General features: G+C 46.8%; 1 long non-coding RNA gene and 1 pseudogene across 1 annotated transcript; both read right to left on the bottom strand.

Annotated features, from left to right (window-relative positions):
• Nucleotides 1-6,307: 6,307 nt before the first annotated feature.
• On the bottom strand, nucleotides 6,308-6,798 carry LOC125424734. The gene is made up of 2 exons (XR_007243270.1): nucleotides 6,693-6,798; nucleotides 6,308-6,606 (listed from the first exon to the last, which is right to left on the bottom strand). It is a non-coding gene; the product is annotated as an uncharacterized LOC125424734 (long non-coding RNA).
• A 2,864-nt stretch (nucleotides 6,799-9,662) lies between these two features.
• Nucleotides 9,663-13,853, bottom strand: LOC125446164 (annotated as a pseudogene).
• Between the last annotated feature and the right edge of the window lie 2,309 nt (nucleotides 13,854-16,162).

Raw genomic sequence — 16,162 nt, 5'->3', positions numbered from 1 at the left:
CACAACCATCTGCTCTAAGCCACAGTCATTTAGCATATCCAGGAATGCTCTCTCCTTACTATGACCTGAACATGCATTTTTCCAGTTTATATGGGGATAGTTAAAATCACCCATTACCACTACAATTTTGTTTTTGTTGGCCTCTCTAATTTCTTTTTCCATCTCAGAATCCTCTTGTGTACTTTGGTCAGGGGGACGATAATATATTCCTAATATTAAACTGTCCTTCACACCTGGTATTGATATCCACAGTGATTCTGTAGAGGAACCAGCTCCCCTTGCATTGTCTATTTTATGTGATACTATGCTCTCTTTGATGTAAAGGGCAACTCCACCCCCAATGCGCCCTATCCTATCCTTCCTATAGAGCCTGTAGCCTGGTATAACAGCATCCCACTGGTTCTCCTCATTCCACCATGTCTCTGTAATGCCCACTATATCAAAGTCCTCCTTCAAAACTCTGTACTCTAGTTCCCCCATTTTAGGTCGAATGCTTCTACTATTAGCATAGAGACACCTGTATACCCTGTCTCTGTCCTTAACCTGGGATTGATGTGCTTTACCCTCAAGTCTTTTGTAGACACTATCCCTTGTCACATGCACATTGCTATGTTCCTCGCTTGTATGTGGTTGATTTAGAAAAACCTCCCTCTCTGTCTGCACCCCCATAGATACTGTATTCCGAACCGAAGTCACCTCAGCTCCTGTCGGCTTTCCCCCAGTGATCAGTTTAAAAGCTGTTCTGCCACCTTTTTAATGTTGAGCGCCAGCAGCCTGGTTCCTCTTTGGTTAAGATGAAGCCCGTCCCGTTTGTACAGGCCTACCTTGTCCCAAAAGGTTCCCCAGTTCCTGACAAATCTGAAACCCTCTGCCTTACACCACCTTCTCATCCACGCATTGAGACCCTGTATCTCCGCTTGCCTAGCTCGCCCTGCGCGTGGAACGGGTAGCATTTCTGAGAATGCCACCTTGGAGGTCCTGGACTTCAACCTGTTTCCTAGCAGCCTAAATTTAGCTTCCAGAACCTCCCGGCTACATTTCCCAATGTCGTTGGTGCCAATGTGGACCACAACTGCTGACTCCACCCCAGCACTGTCTAAAAGCCTATCTAGACGAAGCGTGACATCCGCAACCTTCGCACCAGGCAGGCAAGTCACCATGCGGTCATCACGCCTCTCACAAACCCAACTCTCTACATTTCTAATGATCGAATCACCCACTACAAGGAGCCCCCCACCTCCCCGAGGGGTATCCTCAGTGCGAGAGGATAGCTGATCACCAGTTAAGGAAGGGATCCCATCTAAGGGAGCATCTTCCCCCACCTCAGACTGGCACCCTCCATCCCCAAGGCCTTCATTCTCCATGACATCTGAAGAGATGTCACCTTGGGAGTGGGACCCGGCTGTTAGGTCCCTGAAAGCCTCGTCTGTCACCCTCTCTGCCTCTTTCAGCTTCTCCAGGTCTGCCACCTTGGCTTCAAGAGAACGCACACGTTCCTTGAGTGCCAGGAGCTCATTGCAGCGAGGGCACACCCATGACTTCTGTCCTAGTGGCAGATAGTCATACATGTGACACTCAGTGCAAAACACTGGAAAGCCCCCATCCCCCTGCTGGCTTTCTGCCTTCATATCTGATTTGTTTAGATATTTAAATATTAAGCTTTTAGTCACTGCCCCCCTAGAGCTATCTGTACGTACTATCTGTCAAATATGTCCTTATTAATTTTTTTTAAAAAAATTAAATTAAAATTGCTGGTTCCAGAGACTGAACTAAAGCCCCACCTTTAAGGACAAAAGCCCCACCTCTTAGGACAAAGAGGAACAAGAGATGAACTCTGTTAACCCCTGTTAAGCCCCACCTTCCAGATTCAGCAGCCTTACAAGGAGAAAAAGAGATAACCCCTGTTAAAATACACTGTTTTAAAAGCTGTGGCTTTGAGAAAAGCCCTCCAAAATGAACACCAGCAGGTCACTCTGCTCTTCCTGGCCAAGTCTCTTCTGCTGCTACTCCTCTCTGCTGGTTGAACCTCGCTTGTATTACAACTGATGATCTTGTTCGATACCGACGAGAATGGGAACATTGATTCCGGAAGACTATACTTGTGCCACTTTTTAAAGAGCCTGTATATTTATAAGTTTAAGATAAAAAAATAAAAGTTATTCAGCATGGCGTTGGCAGTTCCGGTTTTCATTTTGGAATCTCTCTACTGTTTCATATGCATTGTAGGTGTGTCTCGGGTATGAGTCGACTGTATCATTTGTTTTTATTTATTGACTTCATTTACACCCCACGTTTCTCTCCTTTGAGGATCCAAAGTGTTCCCCTGAATAGGCAACCTCCATTTAAATTGGGAGAATTAACTAGAGACACAAGGGAATCGATAGCCTATGTCCGTCGTGGTGAACCTTTGGCACTCCAGATGTTGTGGACTAAAATTCCCATCAGGTTCGCCAATTGGCCATGCTGGCAGAGGCTGATGGGAATTGTGGTCCATAACATCTGGAGTGCCAAAGGTTCGCCACCACTGGCCTATGTATACTGGGATGCAGCTAGCCTGGGGCTATCTGGGTCTGGGTTCCTTGTTATTTAGCGAGTGCAAGATATATCTCTTGCAAGCCCTGTAACAATTCTACAAGACTGATGGCTAAACCTAGCTGTTGAAACGTTCCGCCCCAGTGAGGCCGGTTTATGACAAGCGAAAGCCACACTGCTGAGGTCAACGACACATTAATGTTTCTACACATCCCCAGTGCTTCTAAAGTGCTATGATGAAGAAGAGTGTCGATTTATACCCCACCTTTCTCTCCTGTAAGGAGCTTACAAGCTCCTTTCCCTTCCTCTCCCCACAACAGACACCTTGTGAGGTAGGTGGAGCTGAGAGTTCCCAAGAACTGTGACTAGCCCAAGGTCACCCAGCAGGAATGTAGGATTGGGGAAACACATCTGGTTCACCAGATAAGCCTCCGCCACTCAGGTGGAGCAGTGGGGGAATCAAACTCGGTTCTCCAGATTAGAATCCACCTGCCCTTAACCACTACACCACACTGGTTCTCCAGTAACCCAGTAGGGTTTTCAAAACAAGAGACTAACAGGTGGTTTGCCATTGCTTTTTCTAGCATAAGAACCCTGGGCTGGCTTAGTGGTCTCTTATCTCAGTACTACCCAGGACGAGCCCTGCTGAGATTCTGAGATCTGACAAGATCGGTGTGACCTGGCCCATTCGGGTTAGGATCTGCCTGTCATACTGCCTTGAATCGCAAAGGAGCCTTCCCCCCAAAAACAAAGCTGCTACTCTCAGTGGTTCACGTGTTTATGTATTTTGCCTCCTGGATTTTCTTGTACACATATCTGCAACAGTGTGTACATTCTGATTAAAGAGAACATGTATCTAGCAAACTAGAATTAAGAAGGCTTTTGGTTGCTTATGGACTGAAGACTATGTGCATGCATAGTATCCGAAAGGGAATAAAAGTAAAAACAAGAAATTGACGAAATGGGGATCAAATTAAATGGGAAAGAATGTCTTGATAAAATACGTAAAATACAGTTTATCTTAAAATGGTGTGCTAAGAACAACAAAAGACCAATCTGGCTGGTTTTATCCAAGCACTTTAGTCCTACTAAAACCACAATGAATCAATTGCTTATTGAAGCTGATTGTAATATCAAAAAATGGTCTGTGGTTCTATGAGGGAAAGGAAAATTGCTGAATCAAGAACTCTAAGCAAAACAAGACTCTACACACGACAGCTAATCATACCTCTTCTTGGTTAATTCTTTGTTCAACCAATCACAAGCAGAACTTTATTTGTTTTAAATAAATGCATGTCCTGCATTTTATAAAAATAACATTGGCTCAAAACATTTCTACATGTATTTTCACGTTCTTTCCGCAGTCTCATCCATCATCATTGGTATACTATTTTTTTTTGTTTTAAAGAAAAGTGTTACAGTTCTGCTAGAGGAGTAAAAGCTATGAGGGGATTCTAACCTTGCTCATTTTTTCCTAACAGAATATGGCCCCTTCCGCACACGCAAAATAATGCGTTTTCAAACCACTTTCACAACTGTTTGAAAGTGGATCTCGCTATTCCGCACAGCTTCAAAGAGCACTGAAAACAGTTTGAAAGTGCATTATTCTGCATGTGCGGAATGAGCCTACGTTTTATCAGGTCACAAATCCTTTGCCAAGAATTTCCCCCTTCCTGTCATGGACTACCCTGGTTCAACACGAGTCCTCATCAAAGAAGGGGAAGAACAACCAATCCCTAAGTCCTGCCTTGGCAGGATCTCCTTGGATGTCTGGAGTCTCAGAGCCTCCCCAAAGTAAGGTGACCAGATGCATGCGCATGTGTGCACAGCCGCAGGAGCGCACTGCCTTCTGGGGGGGGGGGGAAACGGCAGCACCCCAGAAGGCAGTGCGCTCCTGCGGCTGCGCACGCGGGAGGCTGCCGCACTGCCTTGCGCCCCAGAAGGCAGTGCAGCAGCCTCCCAAAAATCGGGACAATGGAACTAACCCGCGGGACGCAGGACAAATTGTGTGAAGGCGGGACTGTCCCGCCAAAAGCAGGACGTCTGGTCAGCCTACCCCAAAGGGACCCTGAGTCACTACTGGTTCTACTGAGCGGCAGAACTCTCAAGCCCTGGACCCACGAACTGTCAGAGGCATCACAGTCTCCCAAATGACCTCAGGAGCAAAAAAGGCAAAGGGCAAGGGCTTCAGTTTGGATCTGTTCATTTACACAGTTTACCGAAGATTTTCCCAGTGCTCAAATCTTGTGTTTTGGAAATATTTTCTGTGAAATAATTTCACACACCTCCATTCCTCCTGTCATTTTGGGTTTTAATTTTATTCCACATGCTACTAATAAAAAACATATGCCTTATCATGGTGGGATGTCATCCATGATGCAGAAGAATATTGTGTCAACCTCGTCCTAGTTGGTCTGAGTTTTACCTTTTATCCAGTTACGTTGTTATTGGTTGAACAACAGATGCGTCAAGGTCCACCCAGAGGTGGGATCCAGCAGGTTCTCACAGGTTCCCGAGAGTAGGTTTTGTGTGTGCCGAGAGGGGGGTTTACTAATGGGTGATTTTGCCACGTGATTTTTGCCTTAGTTACGCCCCTCCTCTCAGCAGTAGCGCGCAGAACTTGAAGCAGTCTAGCAGGAGGTGCCCCGGCGTGCGTGGCAGCCTGCGCCTGCATGCATTCGTTTCCCGCCCAAGGACCGGCGCAGCAACTGCGTCCTTGCCACAGCCCCCCCCAGGAATGCCCGCCCCCGGAATGCCCGGCCACGCCCCCGGCGTGCCCCGCCCCGCCCCACTGGCGCTACGCCGCAGTTTGAATCCCACCACCATGGGAACCTGTTACTAAAATTTTTGGATCCCACCACTGGGTCCACCCCCCTGTCAGTTGCCAGGCATTGCCAAAAGATTTTATTATAAGCTCCAAGGTTACAGACAGCTCTCCCTCCTTCATCCCGGGACTCTTAAGGGACTTGCCCGGGCATGCCTTCAACACGCCTGGTCTACTCCGCAAGGATGGTGTAAAGGATTCAGTGGTGTTGATGAGCGGGTCGGCTGCTTGGCCTTGACTACATTCCACAGCCCGGGCGACGGGCCAGCTCCTACGGCGGAGACCTTATCTCTGCGAGGGAGATGAGACCTCCGTTCCCATGGGAAGCCGGGTGGGGGATGGGATGGATAGAGTTATAACCTGTGCTTCTGGCGGGAAATGCCATTCCTGCCACTGCGTGTACGTGAGCTTTCTAAGATGTCTTAATAAACGGTCTTTTACACCCAAAAAGCCTTTTATTTCTGCTTCTATGGAATTCCTTACAGATGGCTTGTATAGGATGGTTGAAAACTTTTGCTGCTGCAGCCTCGCTGGGGAGAGAGGGGGGAGGGGCCCGAGTACACACACGCTTTGCATAGGGCACACAGAGCCAACGAGTTGTTCTTGTCTGAGAAAGCACTTTTTATTTCTTAAAAGCACACCTCCTGGTTTGCCAGGAACTCTATGAACGCTGCACAAACTGGTCCGCCCCCCTATTGACTTCCCCAGCATCGGCACACACATTACTGCCCTGAGGGGTAAAGACAGGAAGGGCACTTTCGGGAAGTCACATTGCTTTTAGGAAAAAACCCCTACAAAAAAGCACCGTGCTCCTTTTTTAACGCATTGAATGTCCACCCCCTCAGGCAGGATGTTTTTTACAATACACTTCAGAAACAAGAGGTGAGCTTCCGTAACCTCTATCTGTGGGTTCTGTGGGGCAGAACGTGGAATGAGTTTGCAACAACACACTTTTAAAACAAAATGGTTTACTTTCTTAACATATAACATATAACATCAACATTTAACATCACACTTCAAGGTCCTGTTCAGGTTGCATTTTCAAGTCCTTATATTTACAGTCTACTGATACTGTCCAATTCCAATTCAAGTCCAATACAGTCTACTGATACTGTCCAATTCCAATTCAAGTCCAATTCCTCTTTGCAAGTGGGTTGGCTCCTGAAGACTCCAAGGGCTTGATGAACAGGATTCAACATGATGAAGGTTTCCAGGAGAACTCTCACCCATTACAACCACAAAAAGAAACCCTGAAACAATAAACTCCAACATTTACAACATAGCAAAAAAATAAACAAGTACCTTCCCAGTAGTTCCCAACAATATTGCAGTTTACCTTAACAAGGTGTTAAGGGCTTATGCAACCAAGCTCCGAGTCTGGTGTCTTCTCCAAACTAGCTCTGCAGCCTTCTGCTGCTTTGAGTCTCCACCCCTTACTGGGTCAACCCATTCTGAGCATGGGGGTTTGTTAGGATTTGCAAGTGTCTGTCACAATCCAGATAACAAGGGGTTAACTGTGTGCATGTTAATTAGCTAGTGAGGTCAGTGTCTTGCTATCAATTCATTGATGAGTCATTGGGCAGTTAATCCGACATTGCTTATGTGAGGCAGAGATACGCAGACTCAGACTCACACACGAGGTTTTTCTTGTACCTGTAAGATGGATTCACCTTAAGAGGTGGAATGCCTAGGCCACATGTGGGCTCACATGTGCCTAAGTTCTGTAACTAAGTTTGTACTAGAATAGTAAGGATTTGTTATGTTTATTCCATGTATACCCTACCCTGATTTAGTTAAGTAAAGTTTCTTTTTATAATCACAGCAAAAGTCTCCTGGTCTTTCCTCTCACTCTGCTTATTACCCAAATAGGGAAACAATTCCCCAACAGGGTTACACTTCCTTTTGCAAAAATAGTGCTAAAATGCAGACAGCCGGAACGTTGTGTGTATTCAAACGCAGGTCTTTGGGACCTTCTCACTCCACAGAAGGCACGTTTGGGAAGGGATGTTTTTACAATACAGTTTGGAAAGAAGCAGGCTGCAAACATAGAGAGCTTTTGCCGATTCCAAGCCCGCTCCGGAGAGGGGAAAGATGCATGCTTCAAACACCTTTGGCTTTTGGGGAGGGGAGGAAGGGTCTGTTTTTACAACAAAGTTTGGAAACAGGCGCGCTGCAGGCATAGAGGGCTTTTGCGGATTCCAAGACCGCTCCGGAGAAGGAGAGGGTGTGGGGGGGAGATGAGCGTTTGGCAAGTGGGAGGGGAACACCCAACCGGCTAGCAGATCTTTTGCAGTTTCAACGAGCAGGGTGTTCTCTCTCACACACATACACACACCCTGCACTATGACTTTCCAAATATTGGGGGCTCCCTACGTGAATGACTGAACCCTAGCTGGGATGACAATACTCCTGAATGACACTCAAACACAGACACACCCTGGAACGATGCCAGCTAGGGTTAGCCATGCTGACAGGAATGGGAAGGGGGTGCCGCCTGTCACCCGTCACTTGAAATGAAGGAAGGGGGGTGTATAGTCTTCTCACATACTTCAGCTTCCTAACAATACTGTTTGCATAATATCACATGTTTCTAGCTAATACATAGTTCAGCTAACTATTTTCCACCACACGCCCCCTTTGAGAGAGGGAATCTGTAGTCTAATGGCTACATATTCTATTGGTCTAATGGCTACATATTCCATATTCCATATAGACAAGATTACATGTGTTACTTCCACATCGGTCATCTCTAACTAATACAGAGATCTGCTAACTACAATTCCTTTCATGCATAACATAGTCCTTATGATAGCATAACAATACAGAATGAAGAAAATCATGTTAACACAAAACATAATTTCAGACTAATAAGCAATGCAATACTCTTGAGCATTGCACTACAGTACTCATGCTCCTTTCAACCATAGTCAGATACCTTCTTCTCTGGACAAAACACAGATACCTTCTTCTCTGGACAAATCTCTTCATTTTGAAGTTTTCTTCCCGGTTACTCCATGATGCAACATCTGTAACATGTCCCTAGCCACACTTTGCTTCAACGTGTAAGGCATTACCTCAATAGGCAAATTCCCTCCTGTGTCGAAGTAAAACACATCTTTGAAATCTGAGCAAGTTGCATTGAGCTGATGCTGCTGCAGCTTCGGCATATCAGACCAACCCACAGCATACTGATAGTCTGCATCCACAGAGAATTTCTCTCCCTCTGCATTTACACATACTGTTGTGACTGGTTGAGTAATTACAGTTTGTATCACCTTGTGGAAAATCTACCTTCTCAGACATATCACAATTTCTGCAACATTCCAGCAAATCTTTGTGCGTGTCAGGCCAAAAGAAATTTCTTTGCACTTTTGCCAAGGTCTGTTCAGTTCTGGTCGCCACATCTCAAAAAGGATATCGAAGAGATAGAAAAAGTGCAGAGAAGGGCAACGAGGATGATTGAGGGACTGGAGCACCTCCTTATGAGGAGAGGCTGCAGCATTTGGGACTCTTTAGTTTGGAGAGGAGACGTCTGAGGGGGGATATGATTGAAGTCTATAAAATTATGCACGAGGTAGAAAATGTTGACAGAAATTTTTCTCTCTTTCTCACAATACTAGAACCAGGGGGCATACACTGAAAATGCTGGGGGGAAGAATTAGGACTAATAAAAGGAAACGTTTCTTCACGCAATGTGTGATTGGTGTTTGGAATATGCTGCCACAGGAGGTGGTGATGGCCACTAACCTGGATAGCTTTAAAGGGGGCTTGGACAGATTTATGGAGGAGAAGTCGATTTATGGCTACCAATCTTGATCCTCTTTGATCTGAGACTGCAAATGCCTTAACAGTCCATGTGCTCAGGAGCAGCAGCCACAGAAGGCCATTGCTTTCACCTCCTGCATGTGAGCTCCCAAAGGCACCTGGTGGGCCACTGCGAGTAGCAGAGAGCTGGACTAGATGGACTCTGGTCTGATCCAGCTGGCTTGTTCTTATGTTCTTATACCCAAATGCCCCAAAATTGCAGCTTTATGAGCTGTACTCCACACCTCCTCTCCGAATTTCTTTGGGATCACCAGCTGTTTGATTATCTCATTTCCCCCCCCCCCATTTTCCTTTTCCAGGAGTTCCCTGTACAGTACACCTTCCTCCCCCAAAAATCTCACAGAGTTACCAATGGTCAGCTCCAATGGTCAGCTCCTCCACCCCAGCATGATGCACACCGCTTGCTTCAGGACTAAACCACATCCCAGCTGTAGGCTTTTCTATCTCCCCCTTTTTGCAAACTGGTACAAGACAATAGGGATTATTTTACTTTTGTTCCATACATTTGATTAATATCTGCCTGGTTGTGCGCAGTAAGCTCTTTACATTTTAATTTGAAGGCATCTGTCACCAAACCAGTCTCTGGAGTCCAAGGGCCAGGGACACAAACACATTTTCAGTGGAATTTCAAATTTCTCCAGATTTGCTATGTGAGCAGCATCTGTTAAAACCTTTTGTACTTCTTTTTCCATTTCAGCATATCTCTTCCCAAGTTCCTTTCAATCCTTCTTTTCTTGCTAGCTCTGTAAGTTCTTTATGGTTTGGCACAACAAATCCGACGATTTGGAAACTGTTTGCATATGTACAAATATTATCCACTAGTGGAAAATTCGTCAAAGCTGCTTCAACTTTACCAAGAGGAACATATTCTCCTGCTGGAAGTTTTACAAGATCTTTTTTGCGATCAATAATTTTTAGGCACCCATCTGCCTGAAATTCCCCAATGTCTCCAGTGTAGTGCCACCTTTGTCCATTCTCATCTACCATAAAATCAGCTTTGGTTCGCTCTTCATTTTTGTAGTAGCCCATTGTCACATTTTGGCCTCCAGTAAGAATCTCACCCAGTGGTGGGATCCAAAAATTTTAGTAACAAGTTCCCATGGTGGTGGGATTCAAACTGTGGTGTAGCGCCAATGGGGCTGGGCGGGGCACGACGGGGGCGTGGCCGGGCATTCCGTGGGCGGGGCATTCCTGAGCGGGGCTGTGGCAAGGACGCAGCCGCTGCACCAGTCCTTGGGCGGGAAATGAATGCACGCAGGCGCAGGCTGCCATGCACGCCGGTGCACCTCCTGCTAGACTGCTTCAAGTTCTGCGCGCTACTGCTGAGAGGAGGGGCGTAACTAAAGCTGAAATCACATGGCAAAATCACCAATTAGTAACCCCCTCTCGGCACACACAAATAATTAGTAACCTACTCTCGGGAACCTGTGAGAACCTGCGAGAACCTGCTGGATCCCACCTCTGATCTCACCTCTAGGGTACGGTTTATCAGTGTTAAAGTATCCACCTTCTTCCAAGTTCACTAGTTTGATTTCGCAGCACACCAAGGGAGCTCCCACGGTGCCTGGTGTATAGTCCCAAACTTCAGTTATTGTTCCAGCCCCAGAGGATTCTGTCAGGCTATATCCCTGTCCCGCAGGGCAACAGAAACAGATGTTCATAAATCTTTGCGTTGCTGCCGAAAGTAGAGCTCCTCCACACAACAAGACCCGAATCTTCCCACCGAGGATTTATTCGGACTTTCCGGAAAATAAGTCTGTCGCAGAGTGGAGTTGCGTAGCTTTTTGAAATCTATTCCATCTTGTAATTGTAAGCAACCCCCCCCCCCCTTATGCTTTTATGCATCTATTTACCATCTTAATTCTGGTTCCATCTATGTACCCTCCTAGAGAGGAGTCTGGCCTCTCCTTCTTTTGGGGGAGATTTTAATGAACTGGGTTATAGGACGCCTGTCATTATTATGTTGACTGCTGTTTTAATAGATTTTAATGGATTTTAGCTAATGTGTTGATCATTATGTGGTCACTATTGTGAACCTCTGTTTATTTGTATACATATTGATGTTGTGCACCGCCCAGAGCCCCTTGGGGATGGGGCGGTCTATAAATCGAAAAAATAAATAAAATAAATAAAATATAAACAGATTACGCTGGAAATTGGACATTTCATTAACTCTATTCATTATGTTTTTGTAGATTCAATGATTTCCGGCACAGCAGCCATTAGAGTTGGCTTCAGGGTAGAAACATCACCTTTATTTCCTTTCTTTATTTTAGATGACTGATCACTTAGAGTCTCAGGTGATGAGTAGCCAATACAGCATCCATGGGCCAAGTAAACAAGCTCAGCCCTCAACTCCAGAACATGAGCAAGAGGCAGGTATCTTTCTCTCCCAGGTGAGGAATCCTTTCAGCCATTCCAGTTATACCAGAAATAAGGTTACAATGTGAAATCATAACTCCTTTGGGGATTCCTGTAGAACCACGTGTGTACATAATGACTGCAGTGTCTGATGGGACTGGTCTCATCTTCTGTTGGTTGAGTGACATATTTTCTGCTTTCACTCCCATAGCTTCGACAGATGTCATAGTATGAGCAATTACACCTTGGGGGAATTCTGCTCACGTTGTTGGTTTGCCATCCACAGTAACAATATGATGTAGCAGCGGAACCTGAGATGCAATACTCTTCCATTTTCCTTTGCATCAGTTCCCTACTAGTAATGATGGTTGTCACTGCGGTTTCATTGAATCCATGTACTATTGCAGGGCCGCCCAGAGTGGCATATAGTGTAGCAAGCTGATAGTTGTTCATGAAACATGCCTGCGCAGCGATCATCCACTCTGCTCGAGTCTCACAGAAGATGGCAATGGTTGTCTTTGGTTGCTGACCTAACACTGCCAATCCTTTGCCAAAGTTACTGGCTTTATTGTAAACATCTTCAAATGAAAGCCAAGGATGACCTTTTAAAAAACTTTTCCAGATGCCCGGATTTCATCTTCTTCCTTTAAGACTTCCCGTGTTCCCAAGAGTTTTTTTATCCTTCAGTTTGCTTGTGGCATACTTGAAAACTTTGTCAAGAGTATCACATCCAGGATATAACACAGATGCTAAACAATGCAAACTGTTAACAGATCTGTATGTACTACCTAGCTCGTTATTCACTGGTTTAGCTTTAATTTGCCTTGATTTGGCGATGGCATATCTTGATCCAGAAAATATATACCATGGGATATAGGTTACGATTGTATAAATCAGGACTACAAACTTTATAACAGTGATGGCGAACCTTTTCGAGACCGAGTGCCCAAATTGCAACCCCAAACCCACTAATTTATCACAAAGTGCCAACACGGCAATTTAACCTGAATACTGAGGTTTTAGTTTAGAAAAAATGGTTGGCTTGGAGGCATGCGTTACTAGGGAGTTAGCTTGGTGGTAGTTGGTGGCTTCGCTTTGAAGCAACCGTGCAACTCTTCCAATGGGTGAATCACGACCCTAGGAGGATTTACTCAGAAGCAAGCCCTATTGCCAGCAACCAAGCTTACCCAGGTACTGTAATTTTACTGTAATTTATTATATTTATTAGGAATGTTTTTTATGGTTGTCGCTGCTTTTAAATGTTTTAACTACTTATATTGTTTTTTCTTCTGCTGTACACCGCCCAGAGCCCTCCAGGGATGGGGCGGTATAAAAGCTTAAATAAACAAACAAACAAACAAACAAACAAATAAATAAAGGATCGTGCTTTAGTTCTTTGCATGAAAATCAGTGGGGTTTAACAGCGCTTAACAGGGTTACCTACACTGCTTCCCCAAAACTAGGTCTTAGGTTTAATGCTAATAATTGAGCCCAGCAGCCCAGGCCAGCCTAGATGTGTGTGTGAGGGGGGGACTCTGTTTGCGCGTGCCGACAGAGAGGGCTCTGAGTGCCACCTCTGGCACCCGTGCCATAGGTTTGCCACCACTGCTTTATAAGATGGTGCAGAAAAGGGTTGATGCTATGCTTCTGCTTCTGCTTCTCTCATAATTCGGTCTTTAACTTCCCTATTGGAGAGTTCTTCAAATTCTCAATTGAGCATTAGCTGTGAGGCATTTATGAGCTTTTTTGCGGACAAGGTCGCGTCGCTCCGCCACGATCTTCCTTCCACGTTGGCTACAATTAGTGAACTGGAGACTCCCTTGCCGTCTTCTGGCCCTTGTTTGGCCCAGTTTTCCCTGCTCTCTGAAGCCGCTGTCGACAGCTGCTGTTAGACCTACTACCTGTCCTCTGGATCCGTGCCCCTCCTGGCTTATAAAAACCTGCTGGGAGGAGTTACAACCCCACCTGTTGAATATCATCAATGGCTCCCTTGAGCAAGGAGTCTTTCCAGGTGGGTTGAAGGAGGCAGTGGTCCGCCCACTCTTGAAAAGACCATCATTAGATCCTGGAGATCTGGCCAATTACCACCCCGTGTCGAATCTTTCGTTCCTCGGGAAGGTAATTGAGAGAGTGATGTTGGAGCAGCTTCAGGGTTTCCTGGATGACACATCGGCCTTCGATCCCTTCCAGTCCGGCTTCTGTGATGGCATGGGACAGAGACAGTTCCATGCTGCCATCACAGACACGCTCCGTATGCAGCTTGACCGAGGCGGATCGGCGCTGCTGGTATTGTTAGATCTTACCGCAGCATTTTGATGTGATGCGATCATGACCTTTTGACCAACCGCCTGACCGCCTCTGGAGTGCGGGGCACTGTCCTTAAATGGATTGTCTCGTTTCTCCGGGGCCGGAATCAGCAAGTGAGGTGTGGGGATCAGGCCTCCCGGAAGTGCCCGCTTCAGTGCGGTGTACCCCAGGGGGCGTTGCTATGGCTGTTATTTAACTTGTGTAATGCGACCCCTTGCTCAGCTGGTACGGAATTTTGGGCTGATTTGTCATCAGTATGCAGATGACACACAGCTCATTCTGTTGATGGAGGGGGGAGCAGTCACCGCCCCTGCGGCTCTACAGCACTGTTTGGAGGCAGTTGCTGGTTGGTTGTGACAGAGCAGGTTAAAACTGAATCCGTCGAAGACGGAGATCCTCTGGCTTGGCCGTGAGGGGGGGGGACTTTCCAGCTGCTGGTGTGGGAGGGGGTCACATTGACACCGACCCCCTCCGTGCGCAGCCTGGGGGTCCACCTGGATTCGTCTCTTTCTATGGAGACCCAGGTGGCCCATATAATCCGGGTTGCCTTTTTCCACCTTCGCCAGGCCCGGCGGTTGGCCCCCTTCCTCTCCCAAGCAGACCTAGCCACTGTGATCCACGCAACGGTCATCTCCAGATTAGACTATTGTAACTCGCTCTACGCGGGCCTTCCCTTACGTTTGATCCGGAGATTAAAACTGGTTCAGCACGCAGCGGCGTGTCTGCTTACAGGCAATGCCATCTGGGTTCATATCCAGCCTGTGCTGCATCAGCTGCATTGGCTTCCAGTACAGTTCCGAATCATCTTCAAGGTGTTGGTGTTGACCTTTAAGGCCTTACGCGGTCTGGGACCATCGTATCTTCGAGACCGCATCACCCCATATGTCCCTACATGGCCTCTTCGATCGGTAGAGGCCAATTTACTGGTGGTCCCTGGCACCTCAATGATGCGGCTGGCCTTTATGGCTCTGGCCCCGGCCTGGTGGAACGCTCTCCCGCCAGCTGTCCGGGCCCTGCAGGACCTTGGTGAGTTCTGCAGGGCCTGTAAGACGGAGCTGTTCCGCCGGGACTTTGGAGGGACCAGCTGCTGATAGTGCCCCCCTCTTTTTTAGGCCCTTACATCCGGGCCGTTTGTCATCTAATGGGACTCGCCGCTCCTCCCTCTAGGGGAGGGGACTTTGAAAATTGAGCTGCTGGACGCCACTTATCTTTAAATTTGTATTTATTTTATTAGTATACTTAGTCTTATTGTTCTTATCGCTGCTTTTAAAGGTTTTAGTTATCTTACGATTGTGCCACGCTACATGTTGTACACCGCCCAGAGCCCCTCGGGGACAGGGCGGTATAAAAATCCAAAGTATAATATAATAATAATAATAATAATAATAATAATAATAATAATAATAATAATAATAATAATAATAATAATAATAATAATAAAATATATATATTAACTCTGCAGAGCCATTTGGGAAAATGGCTGTTAATGTTCAGTAATTCAATTCTTACTTAAATGTGATTTCTACCTCTGCTAACACACAGTGATAATGTTGCTGAACATCTGTAACATTGTTCTCTGTAGGCATGAATGTATATGAAGTGTCTCAGGAGGAGCAGGAGGGACCCGCGGAAGTGTCTCAGGAGGAGCAGGAGGGACCCGCGGAAGTGACTCAGGAGGAGCAGGAGGGACCCGCGGAAGTGTCTCAGGAGGAGCAGGAGGGACCCGCGGAAGTGTCTCAGGAGGAGCAGGAGGGACCCGCGGAAGTGTCTCAGGAGGAGCAGGAGGGACCCGCGGAAGTGTCTCAGGAGGAGCAGGAGGGACCCGCGGAAGTGTCTCAGGAGGAGTCAGGAGGGACCCGCGGAAGTGTCTCAGGAGGAGCAGGAGGGACCCGCGGAAGTGACTCAGGAGGAGCAGGAGGGACCTGCGGAAGTGACTCAGGAGGAGCAGGAGGGACCTGCGGAAGTGTCTCAGGAGGAGCAGGAGGGACCTGTCTCAGGAGAAGAAGGAGAAGGGTGCAGAGGCGGCTGCAGGTACTGTTCTGGCATAGGTCACTAACTCCCCCTTATTTTTCCCAAAGACATCTTTGCTGAAGCAATGGGGACAAAACCACTTGGTAATACATTCTCCCTCTTGCGGTGCCCACAGGTGCAGAAGGCCAGGAAGTGGAGAGGGAGAGGCCTAAAAAGTGCCAGCAAGAGAAATTTGTAGGTACCAGGGTTTTTGGGGAGGATGAATGTGTGTCGTGTTGAATGGCCTGTGTGTATCTGTCCAGGTATCTTGGGGCAGATGTTGGCACTGTGTTGCACCTCAGT

This window comes from Sphaerodactylus townsendi, linkage group LG17, assembly GCF_021028975.2.
Source record: "Sphaerodactylus townsendi isolate TG3544 linkage group LG17, MPM_Stown_v2.3, whole genome shotgun sequence".
Taxonomy (NCBI): domain Eukaryota; kingdom Metazoa; phylum Chordata; class Lepidosauria; order Squamata; family Sphaerodactylidae; genus Sphaerodactylus; species Sphaerodactylus townsendi.
Note: the sequence above shows the minus strand (reverse complement) of the source record. Positions and strands in the feature narration are given on the sequence as shown.